At 43.0% G+C, this 17245-nt stretch overlaps 1 long non-coding RNA gene across 1 annotated transcript in view; it reads left to right on the forward strand.

The window, feature by feature from the left end:
* Window positions 1-5785: 5785 nt before the first annotated feature.
* Window positions 5786-17245, forward strand: part of LOC135108253 (uncharacterized) — a 13637-nt gene continuing 2177 nt past the window's right edge. The window contains exons 1-2 of the long non-coding RNA XR_010272175.1: window positions 5786-6249; window positions 12124-12168. This is a non-coding gene — a long non-coding RNA (uncharacterized LOC135108253). The remainder of the gene's footprint in view (window positions 6250-12123; window positions 12169-17245) is intronic.

The following is a 17245-nucleotide window of genomic DNA, read 5'->3' on the forward strand; positions in this document are numbered from 1 at the left end:
AAGCTTAATAGTCGAGAGCTTCTGGTTGGACAGCGACGAGGAGGCTGGAGGAGACGGAGGAGGAGGAGGAGGAAGAGGAGCGGGGATGGAAGGAGGAGGAGGAAGACGAAGTGGCGAGGGTGAAGGAGAAGGAGGAGGAGGAGGAGGAGTAGGAGGACCAATGTCTAGTTTCCTCTCCCTCCGGACACCTTGTCGTGCTCCTTCCGATGAGATCTTGGAGGAGGAGGAGGATGAGGAGAAGGAGGAGATGGTGATGCAGATGTCGTACCAAGTAATGAGTCTTCCTTAGTAGAGAGGACAGAGGCATGTTCCTGCAGAGAGAGAGAGAGAGAGAGAGAGAGAGAGAGAGAGAGAGAGAGAGAGAGAGAGAGAGAGAGAGAGAGAGAGAGAGAGAATTGGAGATGCTCACTCTTCCATCCAACACATCAACACACACACACACACACACACACACACACACACACACACACACACACACACACACACACACACACACACACACACACACTCTTTTTAAGGGTTCATATAACACTCACATTCACCTCAGCTCACAGAATTAACACACAACACCTTATTAACATACCAGTAGGCCTGTCCTCCCCCCAGCCCCGCCCACTCCCACCCACCACTCCGCCCACTCACACCCACACCCTCAGGAAAGGCTGCGTCCTCGGGTTTGGAAATAGTGTATGTTATTTGTTATTTTCTTTTTTTCGCCTCCTGCGTCTGGGTACTGGTGGCGGCGGGGCAGGTAATGAGTAAATTAGGGAAATGAGACATTCTACACTCTCTCTCAGTATTTACTTTTCATGAACTGCTGCTGCTAAAACGTGTCGTGTTCTTTTGTCATTCCGCTTCCGTGTCCGTGTCTGGTGCTAGTGTTTGTTGGTGGTGGTGGTGGTGGTGGTGGTGGTGACGGTGGCGGTGGCAGTGTTGCTGATGGCAGTGGTGGTGGTGGTTTGTAGGAGTAGTGGTTCTGTTGTTGTTGTTGTTGTTGTTTTTATTATTATTAGTATTATCATTATTATTATTGTTATTATTATTATTATTATTATTATTATTATTATTATTATTATTATTATTATCATTATTATTGTTATTATTATTATTATTATAGTAGTAGTAGTAGTAGTAGTGATCGTTTTTGTTGTTGTTGTTGTTGTTGTTGTTTTTGTTGCTGTTAATGTTGGTGCTGTTGTCTTTATTACTGTTATGTTGTTGGTCTGTTCATTTTTTTGTTCTTGCTGTTGTTCTTCGCAATACTGTTTTGATTGCCAATGATAATTGTGCTGTTTTGTATAATTGTATCTATTAAATTATTTTCCATCTTATCTGCACATGAAACAACATCAGCAGGAGCAGCGTTAGTCATTGTTGCATCAGTGGGAACACCCTAAACATCACCACCACCACCACTACTACCACCACCACCAATAATAGTATATTTGTTTTTCCTCGACTTCATCTTGATGTTGATGTTGGTTGTGGCGGCGGTGGTGGTGGTAGAAATGATAAAAGAAGTGTATTTTTCCCTTGAAGTTAATTATATATATATATATATATATATATATATATATATATATATATATATATATATATATATATATATAGAGAGAGAGAGAGAGAGAGAGAGAGAGAGAGAGAGAGAGAGAGAGAGAGAGAGAGAGAGAGAGAGAGAGAGAGAGAGAGAGAGAGAGAGAGAGAGAGAGAGAGAGAGACTGTCCCATCCTCAGCCTCCAGGTGATTTAAGAGTGCTAAGCGAAGACTGACCCTCATTCCCCCCTCTCTCCCTCCTCTTTGTCCCCCCACCCAACAAAGAGGCCATGAAGAGGCAGGGACTGTGTGTGGGGGAAAGGAGGAGGGGAGCGGCCTTGAGTGAGGCGCGTGGCTGAGGGGCTCTTCTGGGGGTGGAGGAGGGCTAATGGGGGCGAAGGAGGGCGAGTGTTGTGGGAGAAGAGAGAGAGAGATGAGGTAGATGGTGGAGGTTAAATTAGGGAGGGGCTTATAGGGTGGTAGTGGTGGTTGTTGTGGTTGTGGTGATCTGCTATTGCTGGTATGACTAACTGCTGCTGCTGCTTCTACTACTACTACTACTACTACTACTACTACTACTACTACTACTACTACTACTACTACTACTACTACTACTACTACTACTACTACTATTATTACTACTACTACTACTACTACTGATACAATATATTTTTTCCAGTCCGTAGTGGAGTGTGCGTCTTAACCGTGTTTTGTCTCTCATTGGATTAAATAATAATTGTTATGTTAATTATAAGGAAAAGAGAAAAAAATATATTGCAACAACAACAGCAGTGATCACGTTTTGGTAGCTGCAACCAGATGGAAAATGAAAAACCGAAAACCGAAAAATGAGTTGGTAACAAATAAACCAACCTTTTCTTCCTTTCAGTAAATTCAAACTCGATAAGGAAATAAAAGTTAAAATACACAAGTGATTTTCCTACTTACCATCATGTCAGGGGAAGGGGGAAGGGCCTCTTGGTTTCTGATGGGAGGCAGGGGGAGAAGAGAAGGGGAAGTAGGTAAGTGTGGGAGGTTAGGGGGTGAAGAAGGTGAGAGGGGAGGAAGGGAAAAGAGCGAGTGTTGGGGTTGGGGGTTGCCCAAGACCGGAAGTTGCTTCACAGACCAGAGGGGTGTGTGAGGCAGGTAAGGGGGGGCGGGCGGTGAGGGTGGGGGAGAGAAAGAAGGGGGGCAGCACTCCCTGGGTTTGGCGAGTCAAGGTTAAGTGAGGCTCCTGCAGGTGGACCGGTGTGTGTGTGTGTGTGTGTGTGTGTGTGTGTGTGTGTGTTATATTTGACTTTTATTAATCTTGTCATTTACTGTTGTTGTTGCTTTCTCTTCTCCTCCTCCCCCTTTTCTTCTCTTCTTCATATTTTTCTCCTTATTCTTGTTCTCTTCTTTTTGTTCTTATTCTTGTTCTTCTTTTCTTGTTCTTGCCTTTCTTCTCTTTTCCTCCATCCTCCTTTCACCATCCCTCACTCCACCTGTATATTCTCTAACTCCCTCACTTTACACTCTCTTCCTGTTTCCCTCATCCATTTTCAAACATCCTTTCCGCCTGCTTCCCTTTCTTCACTTCACCTCTTTCTTCCATTTCTCACTTCTTTTTCTTCTTCCCTACGCCTTTTTTTACTCCCTTTTTCTTCTTCTCCTCCCATTAGTGACTTCAGTACTTGCTGTGTTGTTGTGTTCAGGTGCAATTGCAAATATCACGCCATTAATATTTTTGGTTTTCCGCTTTCAGTAACAGCGTTTTGACTTTATTGTTTTTTTTTCTTTTATTTCACTGAGCAACGTTTGTTCAGTTTTGTGTAAAAAAAATATGGATGTGAAAATGAAAGGTAGTTTTATTATTGTAGTTTCCAGGAAGAGATGGAAAATTTTTTAAAAAGACTCTGTGCATTATTTTTGCTCAGTTTTTAGAGGTGAATCATGAACGGAAACGACGAGGGGTGAGCTATTCAGTTAGTGAGTGCGTGATTCATTCTCTTTCTCTCTCTTTTCCTGCGACGACCAACATAATATGTGGGGGTAGTTTTTTTTTTTTTTCTATGTTCGTACCGACCAAGGGCAACAAAACTCCAATAAAAAAATAAAAAATTTAAAATCCCACTGAGATGTCGGTTCCCGAATAAGGTCCAAAAGTGGTAGTCAAAAATTGAAGGATAAGTGTCTTGGAACCTCCTTCTTGAAAGAATTCAATCCATAGGAAGGCGGAAATGCAGAAGCAGGCAGGGAGTTCCAGAGTTTACGAGAGAAAGGGATGAATGATTGAGAATACTGGTTAACTCTTGCATTAGAGAGGTGGACAGAATAGGGGCGAGAGAAAGAAGAAAGTCTTGTGCAGCGAGGCAGCAGGAGGAGGGAAGTATGCAGTTAGCAAGAGCAGAAGAACAGTTAGCATGAAAATAGCGGTAAAAGACAGCTAGAGACGCAACATCGTGGCGATGAGAAAGAGGCTGAAGACAGGGGAGTTAATGAGATGAAAAGCTTTTGATTCCACACCGTTTAGAAGAGCGTTATGAGTGGAACCCCCCCCTCCCCCATGTGAAGCATACTTCATACATGGGCGGATAAGGCCCCTGTACAAAGTTAGCAGCTGGAAAGTTAAGGAAAAACTGGCGGAGACGTCTCAGAACGTCTAACTTCATAGAAACTATTTTAGCTAGAGATGAGATGTAAAGTTTACAGTTTAGATTATAAGTAAAGGACAGACCGAGGATGTTCAGTGTGTAGAAGAGGGGAACAGTTGAATGTTATTGAAAAAGAGGGGATAGTTGTCTAGAAGGTTGTGTCGAGTTGATAGATGGAGGAATTGAGTTTTGAGGCATTGAACAACACTAAGATTGCTCTGCCCCAATCAAAAATTTTAGAGAGATCCCAAGTCAGGCGTTCTGTGGCTTCCCTGCGTGAACTGTTTACTTCCTGAAGAGTTGGTATTGGTGGTGGTGTTGAGGTGGGATGTGTGTGTACGAGTATGCGTGTGTGTGTGTGTGTGTGACTCTATACCACGTCGATTTGTACTGCTATTATCATCATCATCATCATCATCAGTAGCAGCAGCAGCAGCAGCAACAGCAGCTACAGCAGCTACAGCAGCTACAGCAGCTACAGCAGCAGCATCTGCTATGGTTTTACTGCAGATCAAAAAAGCCTTTCTCTCTCTCTCTCTCTCTCTCTCTCTCTCTCTCTCTCTCTCTCTCTCTCTCTCTCTCTCTCTCTCTCTCTCTCTCTCTCTCTCTCTCTCTCTCTCTTACCCTTCTTCATTAATTTCCATCACAGGCTATCGTTCTGTTTTAAACCAAGCCATCATGACGTATTATTGTAATCGTTATTTTTAAAACTGACTCATCAATTTTTCTTTTTCACTGTTCTTTTTATTTGCTCACTATTAATTTTTTGTAGTTATATATCAATTAATTATTTTTGTCTCCTATTTATTTTCGCAAATTTTTCAACACGTGTCTTTTCGTCTCTCTCTCTCTCTCTCTCTCTCTCTCTCTCTCTCTCTCTCTCTCTCTCTCTCTCTCTCTCTCTCTCTCTCTCTCTCTCTCTCTGTCAGGTGCGCCCTCACAGCTATCGCACCGGCGACGCATGTTACGTACGTACATTCTTTTGTCCCTGGCAGTTACTTCATTCCCTGCACACACTCACACGCCTCCCTTATGATGTACTTATACACCTGCAGTACCACTCTAGTCCACACACGTCTTACTCGCCCACTTTGATGCGTCATGGAAGGTTGTGTCGATGATTTGCACCAAAGAGTCAAAATTTATTCGTCCTCATTTGAGTCTCCGTTGTTGCCTCCACTCGTGGCGACGTTCGTGTTTTTTTGTTGTCATATTCTGCGTAAAGAAATCCTGGTCATCTCTGAAGCACTTGTCAGGTGTTATCTCCATCTTATCATCATCATCGTGTTTGTCGACGCTGGCAAACAAGGATGTCATTTTGTTGTTGTTGTTGTTGTTGTTGTTGTTGTTGTTGGTGGTGGTGGTGGTGGTGGTGGTGGTGGTGCTGTTTTTTGATGTACTGCTTCACATAGAAGTTTCGTTGAAGATGATAATGATGGTGCTGATGATGATGATGATGAAAAGAAGAAGAAGAAGAAGAAGAAGAAGAAGAAGAAGAAGAAGAGAGAGAGAGAGAGAGAGAGAGAGAGAGGAGAGAGAGAGAGAGAGAGAGAGAGAGAGTCATGTACTCCTGTACCCATCACGTGTCGCCAGCATGGACAAGTGTAGCGATAGAAAAGTGGCCTGAGTCTTTCTCTCAAGTGTCTGAGCGGCGCACTCAGGCCCACTCACCTCAGCCAAGGAGAGAGTCGCGGGTAATGGAGTGGCGTGGTGACCATTCTGAGCAGATAGTCTCGAGGAGCACTAAACACAGCTGAGCCTGCTGCTCCTACACTTTGCTTTGTGCCTCGCCCTGCAAAATGCTGCTTGACCCATGCATGATGTACTGGATGTGTTTCAGTATAAAATGATACATTTTGATAAGCCCAGAGAAGAAAATGCTTGGAGGAATACGCAAGACAGGAGAAGCGGTGTTGAATGAAGAAGCAGGAAGACAGATTGCGAAGGTGGTGTGAGGCAGCAGGTGCCGGACAGTGGTGCAGTTCCTGCTGGTTACGCTGACCAAAAGACGACGAGATAGGTGTAGCTATTTATGGGCCGCCCAACATCTTGCTGAGCCTGCCCGCCGCCTGCTGTCCTTTGGGTATGTTATAACGTATCCCTGATGCCTCTCAGCGTGTGCAACAGTTTATGGCTCAGGTCACCATTGTTAAATGTAACTAAGTAAATCTCTTTAATCATAATACTTTTCTGAATATAATGAGGTAATTGTGACACGGTCATCGTAGTAAGTGGAGTGACGTGGTGCAACAATGGAAGGCTAGGCTCCGCCAGCTCTAGACCTAGGAACTGTCCCCTCCAGGAGCCTCAGCCTATAACCCACCGCGCAGTGAGCTCCCACCCAGCTGCAGGCTTCCCCATGTCCCGCCACGCTCGTCCATTACCTGTAGGGAGTTTGTGCTGGAATAAATTTAGGCTCCTGTGAGTCGCCAACATTATTTGCTGTTATTTTGTTCTTGAACATAAAGACCACACCCAACTAGACGTTAGGCTGGAAATGATTTGCAGTGGCGTCCCCAAGGCTGTAAAAGGACGCCTCGGACCACCAGTAACGGCGTGGCCCTGGATCATTATAGTAGTGGAAATATTTACAGCATTTTTTCTAGTACTTGCTACTGTTCCTGCTACTGGATTTCTGGGCTGCTGGTGGCTGAGCTATTGATATTTTGTTAATGATATTGATGAGATGAGCGTTGGTATGATTGTGGAAGATGTGGTCGAGTTATTGGTGGTAGTGGTGTTGTATTAATAGTGGTATTAATAGTGGTGGGGATGACCGTTGGTAACACTCACACCAAGTCTGCCATGAATCAAGTCGACCTATATTTCTTGTACGAGCGACATTGTGAAGTTAATGCTACGTCTCACTTGTAGGTATCCAGGGGAGGGGCGAGGCGTGGCCGTGAAGAACATAGACAGGGACGCGGCAATAAAAGTAAGGTGAGCGGGGCGTTCCTCGTTCACGTGGCGTTTTTGTTCCTTGATTTCTACTGGTCTGGCGGTGGGAAGATAAAACATACAGTGCAGTGTTTAAGGATTGCTATTATTTCTTCTTATTTGTTGATTTCTTTAGCTTTCGCATTTTATTTTCGCGAGGCAAGGCGTGATGTCTTCTCTCGGCCACTTCACTTCAAGGAAAATGCCAATTCTCTCTCTCTCTCTCTCTCTCTCTCTCTCTCTCTCTCTCTCTCTCTCTCTCTCTCTCTCTCTCTCTCTCTCTCTCTCTCTCTCTCTCTCTCTCTCTCATCCCCCAACAAATCCCACCACCAGCACAATCCCCCCCCCTCCCCCCCTTAGAGCCGCCAGATCACAAGCTATGCATAACTTGCTGAATCCACGCATCTCACGGGGCCTCCTCCTCCTCCTCCTCCTCCTCCTACTCCTACTCCTACTCCTACTCCTCCACCTCCTGCTCCTCTTACTCCTCCTCCTCCTGCTCTCCTTCCTCGTCCTCCTTTCCATCCATCCTTTTCATGCTATTTTTCCCCTTTCCTTTTTGCACCAGTAGAGTAATATCCTTCAAAAGTTCAGTGAGGTTCGCACTCGACACTTGAAGCAGCATTCCTCACGAGTTACGAGGGAGGAAGGTGCGGCACTGAGGAACAGGTGTGGAGAGGTAGGGGGTAGGGGGTAGCTACGTGGTTGAGTGTATCATTTATTTATTTTTTTTTCCCTTCTCTTCTCTCTCGCTGTCTGGTGTAGGGTGTGGCAAAGTACACCAGAAGCAGGTGCGGGGGCTCTCGAGGGCGTGGGGAGTCTAGGGTTATTTGCAACACGGTAAATCAGCACCGAAATTGGTCTGGGAGGAAGTGTGTTTGTGTTGGTTAGGGAGAGGAGGAGCACCAGAAGGACGAGGAGAGATGGGATGGGACTGTGTGTGTGTGTGTGTGTGTGTGTGTGTGTGTGGATGAAGGGAGTATTGGGTCGTGCCGGTGATAGTGGTGGTGTTGATGGTTGTCGTGGAGAGAGAGAGAGAGGAGAGAGAGAGAGAGAGAGAGAGAGAGAGAGAGAGAGAGAGAGAGAGGAGGAGAGAGAGAGGAGAGAGAGAGAGAGAGAGAGAGAGAGAGAGAGAGAGAGAGAGAGAGAGAGAGAGATTGGGCGTGTGTATGTGTGCCTTTATCAATCTTAAAATGATCTTTTATTTTACCAAAGGAGTGTTTTAAGTCTGTAAGATTAGAAATGGTAGCATCACCATTTTATTTGTTACCAGAAAGTGTGGATAGTTAACACAAAGGAACCCAAGAGAAGTGCAAAGAGCAGCAGATATGTTGGTCCTAACGAAGCTGCTTGTGATACGCTAGAGAGAGAGAGAGAGAGAGAGAGAGAGAGAGAGAGAGAGAGAGAGAGAGAGAGAGAGAGAGAGAGAGAGTCAGAGAGAGAGAAGAAGAAGAAATCACTGAATGTTATGAGAGAAAAGATGAGTGATTCAAGAGAATGACAAAGGAAAATCGAAAAGAGAAAATATGTGAAGAATGAAAAAGCAAACCAGAAGGCAAAACAGAGAGAGATTTTTAATATCTGTGTTTACATTTTACGTATAAACTGCACATTCATGCACATAAACATGCTTTAGGACATTTGCATACGTACACCGCCTTTGAGCATGACTTGTGCGTATTGGTGAGTACTTGGTGAGTGCGTGGCCAGTCACACGTTCACACGTTCCGCCACTTACAGCAGTACTTACAGGAAAATGAACGGATTGATAAACTGATTGATTAGTAGACGGATATTGTTGTTAGAAATATTTGTAGGTAAGTTTTAGATAGATAAGTTTCAGATTTTTCCTCTTTCCTACAATTTGACCTTTTTTCAAATAATACCCCTGGAACTAAAATGACCAACTTTTATTTATTCATTTATTTATTTACACTTAACTTGATTTTATTGGAAGTGCAGGTTGAGCGAGAGTTTTTCTTTTTTTTTTTTTGTTCACTTAGCTAGTATCTTTGACATAAAAAAAGAAAAAAAAATCAGAAAGATAGACAAACATAAATACACTGTAAATAACTATATACGTAGACAGAAATATAGACGTGTGGAAAGGCTTAAAATAAATGTGTCTGGAAAAAAAATAAAATATATGAACACAAAATAGGTTTCAGATAGACATGTAAGACAAGCTCTTCTGAGGTTTCTAGGCCACGGCGACCTTATTTATAGTACACTTTAACGTCCAGGTACTAGTGATTTGAAAGCCCAAGGATAAAGCAAGAAAAAAATACGTTAGTGTTTTTCCTTCAAATGAGAATACGATGTGCTATGTAGCAGAGAAACGCTTAACCTAGAGACGTGTATATGGAGTCCAGCTGGAGTTTGTAGAAGCACACACACACACACACACACACACACACACACACACACACACACACACACACACACACACACGTGGATGGATGGAAAGTCTATTTCTTTATTCAAATAAGTTGCGGAAAAATCGTCCCGCAGGTACTTTCAAAACAAATAAATTTCCCATATCTTATTGCCTCCTCCTCTTCCTCTTCCTTCTCCTCCCTCCGCTTCCTCCTCCTCCTCCTCCTCCTCCTCCTCCTCCTCCTCCTTCTCTGTCCACCCTCACGTCCTTCTCTTCCTCCCCCAATCTCTCTCTCTCTCTCTCTCTCTCTCTCTCTCTCTCTCTCTCTCTCTCTCTCTCTCTCTCTCTCTCTCTCTCTCTCTCTCTCTCTCTCTCTCTCTCTCTCTCTCTCTCTCTCTCTCTCTCTCTCTCTCTCTCAGATGTCCTTGTCCCATTGTCTACAAGCTCCTCTTCCTGTTTAAAATACCTCACTGATTCCCTTTCTCCTCCTCGTCTTCCTCTTCCTCCTCCTCCTTCCTATTTTCCGTTGTTCTTTCACGTCTTTCTTCCTGCTTAAATACCCCAGGATATCCCTTCCTCTCCTTGCTCTTCCTCCTCCTTTTTTCTCCTCCTTCTCCTCCTCCTGCTCCTCCTCCCTTCCTTCTTGTCCTTCTTTCTTTTTTTACTTTTTTTTTTTTTTGCATCTTCCGGCGTTCGTATCTTATCGTTCCGTTATTTTCTGTCTCTCACAAAAACCCTCTTTACATAGTTTCTCATTTCCGTGTCCTTGCATTCTCCATTCGAGCAAAAGACAAGCCTCTCTCTCTCTCTCTCTCTCTCTCTCTCTCTCTCTCTCTCTCTCTCTCTCTCTCTCTCTCTCTCTCTCTCTCTCTCTCGACAGCCCTCTTATCCATTCTGCGCCACTGGTTCTTCCTCCCTGTTTGTCCATCCTTGTCTTTCTCTACATCTCTCCCCCTCTCTCCCTCCCTTCCCCTGGCTACTCCCGGGAACCATTGATAAATTTATGTGTTGTGTGGCTCCCCGCGCCGCCCCGGTGGTCTACCCTTAGTTCTCCCCATTGGTATTCATGTGAAGGGCCTATTTTGTTTACCTTTTGCCTCCTCTCCTCATCCTCCTTCTCCTGTTCCTTCTTCTCGTCGTCGTTTTTCTTCTTCTTCACTATTTTTTAATTAATTTTTCTTTTTTGTTGTCTTTGTTTTGCTCTTCGTCTTCTTTTCTTGATTTTGCTTTTGTTGATGGTGATGTTGGTGATGATGGTGATGTTGTTGTTGTTGTTGCTGCTGCTGCTGCTGCTGCTGTTGTTGTTGTTGTTGTTGTTGTTGTTGTTGTTGTTGTTGTTGTTGTTGTTGTTGTTGTTGTATTCTTCTTCTTCTTCTTCTTCTTCTTCTTCTTCTTCTTCTTCTTCTTCCTCCTCTCTCTCTCTCTCTCTCTCTCTCTCTCTCTCTCTCTCTCTCTCTCTCTCTCTCTCTCTCTCTCTCTCTCTCTCTCTCCTCTCTCATCATTTCTTTAGCCTCCTTACCTCCTGTTAGTCCTTCATTTTCCTTTTACACTTCTTTACTTCCTTACTTTTATTTTATTTCCTCTTCTCTTGATAATTCGCGGACCATTTTGTTATCTCCTTCTCCTCCTCCTTCTCCTCCTCCTCCTCCTCCTCCTCCTCCTCCTCCTCCTCCTCCTCCTCCTCCTCCTCCTCCACCTCCTCACGCTGTCATTTCCACGAGTGTGTGAGAGGGAATTACATTTGGAGAGGAGAGAGAGAGAGAGAGAGAGAGAGAGAGAGAGAGAGAGAGAGAGAGAGAGAGAGAGAGAGAATAATCCGTCACACAATGCTATAAAAACCGCAACTAAATATGTCAAAAACACAACAAAAGTGAAAATTAAAAAAAGAAAAAAGAAAAAAAAAAGAAACGTATTTTGTTTCCTATACGTTTGCGGAACACAATACAGTATTTATTTCAGTCCGGAATTATGAACATGGAACAAGAATAATGAGGCTGAGTATGCGAGAGACTTCATGTCATTCTATATTACGTACATATGTATATTTACCCCCTAGAAAACTCTTATGCACGTGTATATTCCCGTGTGTAGGTCTGTTTCCGTTTATATATCCGAGTATATTAATTGCTATTATAATTTATCTTTTTTTTTTTTTATTTCATGTTAGCGTTCAGGTGCAAAAATGCGTCAAACAAAGCGTAGTTGTAAATGTTTCTATTTGTTCAGCTGACATTGGGCAGGAACATGTTTGTGTGTGTGTGTGTGTGTGTGTGTGTGTGTGTGTGTGTGTGTGTGAGAGAGAGAGAGAGAGAGAGAGAGAGAGAGAGAGAGAGAGAGAGAGAGAGAGAGAGGAGAGAGACAGAGAGATAGAGAGAGAGAGAGCGTTATCTAATCTGAAGTGAGAAACGTAGGAGGAGGGGGAATAGGGAAGAGGAGGAGTAGCTGGAAGAAAAAGAAGAGGAAGAAGGAAAAGAAGAAGAAGAAGAAGAAGAAGAAGAAGAAGAAGAAGAAGAAGACAACAGAAAGAGAGAGAGAGAGAGAGAGAGAGAGAGAGAGAGAGAGAGAGAGAGAGAGAGAGAGAGAGAGAGAGAGAGAGAGAGAGAGAGACTTATTAATATTCACCTGTTTCTCTTCTTCCCACAGGTGAATTCATCATGCTGACTTACAGGAAGCACCATTTCAATCAAGGTAAAGGAATAACACATTAGTAGTTTGCCTTCCTCACTCCTCTAACTAAACTGTACACCAGATCTTTACCGGTGATGAGTGGTGAGTGATGGGGGTGGGGATGAGGCATGGAGGAGTGATGGGTGGTGATAGCGGGTGGTTGAGTGGTAATGGATGGTGGTGGGGTGATGGGTGGTGATGGGGAATGATAAGTAGTGGGGATGGAGACGAGTGAGTACGAGGAATGGTGATAAATCTAGTTCATGGCGTTTTTATATTCTTTGTGGTGAAGGTTTGGTTAATTCTGGTTAGGTTAGGGTTTGTTTTGTTTGCGTTGGTTAAGTTTGATTGGGTCAGGTTTGGTTGGGTAAGGTTTAGTTGCGTTTCGTCTCTTTTGTTTATGTTTGGTTTGGTTTGCTGTGGTTATGTTATGTTACATTATGTTGTGTTATGCTATGTTTTCTTTTCTCTGGTACGATTTATTTATGCTGCATTAGGTCAGGTTGTGTTTAGTAATATCATGATTGGTTTAGTTATGTTAGATTAGGTTAAGTCATAAAGAAGGTGAAAGAAGGTGAGAGGTGACCTTGTAAGTAAAAAAAAAAAAGAAAACACTCATCTCTTATCTTCTTTTAAAGCTATTACAGCATTACTGATAAGACAAAACCTACAAGGACACTATTGCTCCACCTTAAACATTTCACACACGATAGAGTAAGATGATTGTACATAGTTCAGTTTAAATAGACGGAGGAAATAACGTGTTGAGATTTTAAATGTATACTGTACAGTAATCATTATGAGGATACAAGTGTTTCCTATAACTGCACAGTCTGGTTAATAATAGTATAGAACATATTTCCTTATATTTGTTAAGTATTTATGTTTTTTTTTTTTATTTCACTATTTTGGAAACGGTAACAAAGTGGACATTCCTTCCTCGCTAACCTTTCCCCGATGTTTTTTTTTTTTGTACCCTTTGCTGTCCTTCCTCACACGCTTATCAAGAAAAAAAAAAAAAAGGAGAAAAGAGAGAGAGAGAAAGGAACAAAACACAACGACTGGACAAAGAATGTGGTAGCAAAATGTCTTCAAGTCTTCATATCTCATTATTTTCCGCACAGATGATTGACTTAAACACAGCAATATCTTTCTCGCCACTCGTGTTTCAGATAGTACAGTCATTTGTACTTCCTGTGTCCTGGGTATAATGCATTCATCCCTTGCACTATTTCATTATTTTATTATCATTATCATTTTAGCATCATCTTTCTCTTTTTTTTTTTTTTTTTACTTAATGGTTTGAATTCCAGTGTAGTAAATGTAGCTATAAAGATTTCCGCTTGGTGTTTTCTCTCCTTTTTTTTTTTTTCGTGTTTTGTAAATTTAAATTCACTGGCATTCCCCTCCTTCGTCTGTTGTTTTCTTTTCTTCCTGCTCGCAATTTGCACTCTTCTTTTTTTTTTTCTTCTTCTTCTTCTTCTTCTTCTTCTTCTTCTTCTTCTTCTTCTTCTTCTTCTTCTTCTTCTTCTTCTTCTTCTTCTCCTCCTCCTCCTCCTCCTCCTCCTCCTCCTCCTCCTCCTCCTCCTCCTCCTCCTCCTCCTCCTCCTCCTCCTCCTCCTCCTCCTCCTCCTCCTCTACCACCACCATCACCACCACCACCACCACCACCACCACCACCACCACCACCACCACCACCACTTGCACTTGCACCACCTTCTCCTCCTCCTCCTCCCCCTCCCCAGCCTCACTTTAAACATAAATTATAAATCATTCCTTTTATCATTCATGTAAAAATGTTTTTCTCTCCTTAGCATACTGCTCCAGAAGTACTTCACGCACATCTTCCTGCACCCTACGGTACGCCATTACTGTCAATTACCTCTGTACCCTTATCGCAAACAGTACCAATCTATTTGTAATGGGACGGGACAGAACGAAACAAACCGGACTGTGTAGTGTAGCTCAGAAGACACACACACACACACACACACACACACACACACACACACAACCTTGGCCAGCCAGTAACATCCGATTTATTCATCCAATTTATCAACTTAAGGACGACCGTGGGGCGGAAGGAAGGAGGGAGAAGTGGAAGGAGGAAGGGGGATTGCGGGAGTACGTAGGAGGAGGGGTGGTGGGTGGCGGGGGTGGAAGCAGAAGGGGAAAGGGGCTCGGTGGGCAGTCTAGGTTGGGGGTGGAACGTTGGTGGAGGTACTGGTGGAGATAGAGGTGGTGGTGGTGGAGGGAGAATGGAAGGCTGAGGGAGAATAGTTTTTTCTTTCTCTATTGTTTTTGTTGTAACGTGGGCCTACATTTTTTCTCAATACCTGTGTGTGTGTATGCGTGTTGTTGGTGAATTAGTGAGAGGACAGGTGTGAGTGAGTGAGTATTTGTGTGTGTGTTGGGTGTGGGTAGGCGTTTTTGTGTGTTAACAGTGGAGGAAATACAGAAAAGGCGTAGAAGAAGAGGTAATAAATACGTAGAAACGAAAGCCTTTTTTCTTTCACTTATGTGTGAGGGAGACGGGCACAAGGGCACGAAAATTCATAAAAAAAAAAAAAAGGCTGCCCATTTACTGCCCCTAAATGTACAGTGTAGATAATTTAGAACTCGAACTTCTAATAATTTACCAACTTAATTTTTGGAAGTGCCTTGACATTTTGCCCTTCAAGAAAATTTAAGTCGTCGGCAGAGAGTTTCAGGGTTTATTAGTAAAAAAATATAAAAAAAGTGTAATAAGAGGAAAAAAAAAAATAGAAAATAAAAAAAAACATGTTGAATAAGAAAGAAATGAAGGAATAAGTAGTAAGGAAGAAGTGTAAGAAAGAAATAAAAAGTTAGAGAAGTAAGAATATAAAAGCAGAGGCAAGAAAATTAAATATGAAAGATGATGACAAGACATACGGAGAAGGACGAAGGAAATAAGCCAGAAACATTATGACAGGAGGAAGGACTAGAAAATAAAGTTGAAGAGGAATATAGAAGGAGAAGAAAGAAATTTCAAAATATAAACACAAATGAAAACAAGAAACTCGTATAACAATAAAAAAAAATTAATAGATACCCATAAGAAAAAACATAATCAAGGAAAATGCTTACTAAGACAAAATAAAAAAGAGAAAACGAGAAGACAGTGTTGAACTAAAATGTAAAGGAAAAAGACAAACATATAGAGCCAAGAAAACCAAGAGACGTATAAGGAAAGAATGAAGACAGTAATTAAAACACACACACAAAAAAAATAAAAGAAAAAGAAAGTATATGGAATAAGGCAAATAAATGTAAATAAGGAGGCGTGTAGTGAAAAAAAATAAGGAAGTAACTAAAACATATGATGAAGAAAGAATTATATAAAAAACATAAAAAAATAGGAAATATATGAAGTAGGACAGAAATAAGTGTTAAAAAAAAGTAAGAGAAAGAGGACGAGGAAGGGGGAGAAGAAGGAGAAAGGACAAGGTGGACGAAGAACTGTGGGGGTTAAATTATGAGGAGGAGGAAGAGGCGTCCTGGTGCTCACACGTGTTCCTTCCTTCCCCCACGTGTCCTTCCATGAGGAACTGTTGCGTGTGTAGCAATGCGTTTCTCCCTCACACAGGATTGCAGCTTCCGTCTGTCCTTGGCGCTTCCTTTCCCGCCTACACGTCCACCTCACGGGATCACACCAACACACACACACCAACACACACACACACACACACACACACACACACACACACACACACACACACACACACACACACACACACACACACACACACACACACACACACACATATTCTCTCTCTCTCTCTCTCTCTCTCTCTCTCTCTCTCTCTCTCTCTCTCTCTCTCTCTCTCGTCAGATGCGAAGGGTACAAAGAAAAGAAATATTGATAGAAACTACATTTCTCTCTCTCTCTCTCTCTCTCTCTCTCTCTCTCTCTCTCTCTCTCTCTCTCTCTTGCTCTGTAAACACAACATTTGCTCCTCCCCCTCTTCCTCCCCAGCCCTCCTCCTCCTCCTCCTCCTCCTCCTCCTCCTCCTCCTCTTCCCCTATAGAGGGTTTGTGCACCTTGATACTCGGGATCTGGACGAAGCAAAGTTTCCCCTTGGTAAAAGTTGGTCTCAGTTTTATAGTACAGATCACGTGAGGGCGGCCAGAGATATGGGGGAAGTTTTAGCTATTTTTTTCCCCTTCCCTTCTCCCTCTTTCTAACACTCCTTTCCCCCTCCACCCCCCTCCTCTACTGCCTACTGCTTCCCCTACCGCCACGCTCCGAGTATTCATGGTGTCCCTCATTCCTTCCCTCTTCCTCTTTTCCCCTTCCTCTTCCTGTTTCCTCCTTCTCCTGTTGCTTTGCCAAACTTTTTTTTTTACATTTTTGTTTGTTGTAGTTGGTGTGATGATAGTGGTAGTGTTGTTGTTGTTGTTGTTGTTGTTGTTGTTGTTGTTGTTGTTGTTGTTGTTATTGTTGTTATTGTTGTTGTTCTTCTTTCTTCTTCTTCTTCTTCTTCTTCTTCTTCTTCTTCTTCTTCTTCTTCTTCTTCTTCTTCTTCTTCGTCTTCGTCTTCCTCGTTCTTTCTGATAGACTGCTGCCTCCCTACAAGCACCAGACAAGGCCGCCGCACCACCCCACGACAACCACTCTGTGCCACCACCTGCTATGCACACAACACATTACACATCTGTCAACCACTTACTCCATAAACAAAGCAGACGTAGATCACAATTCTTTTCCTCACTATCCTCTCAAACTCCATGTGGTTTTTCTCTGCCACATGTTATCACTACGTTTTTTCAGCCACGTTCGGCTGGAGGGACACATGGGTGATGAGGAACCTTCTTCAGTGCTGTCCTGTCTCTCATATCAATAGAGAGTGTAGAATAGTTACCCAAACAGCTTAGTAAATACCTCAAGATTTGTTGCTGCTTGGTCTCTTTGCATTCCTCCTCCTCCTCCTCCTCCTCCTTCTCCGCCTTGCGCCTAGAAATACGAAAATCAAGTTGTGAAAACGGAAATGATTATCTTTGATATCTTTATTTTTTTGCGGATGTGTGTGTGTGTGTGTGTGTGTGTGTGTGTGTGTGTGTGTGTGTGTGTGTGTGT

The sequence above is a fragment of the Scylla paramamosain genome, chromosome 17 (genome assembly GCF_035594125.1).
Source record: "Scylla paramamosain isolate STU-SP2022 chromosome 17, ASM3559412v1, whole genome shotgun sequence".
Classification (NCBI taxonomy): Eukaryota; Metazoa; Arthropoda; class Malacostraca; order Decapoda; family Portunidae; genus Scylla; species Scylla paramamosain.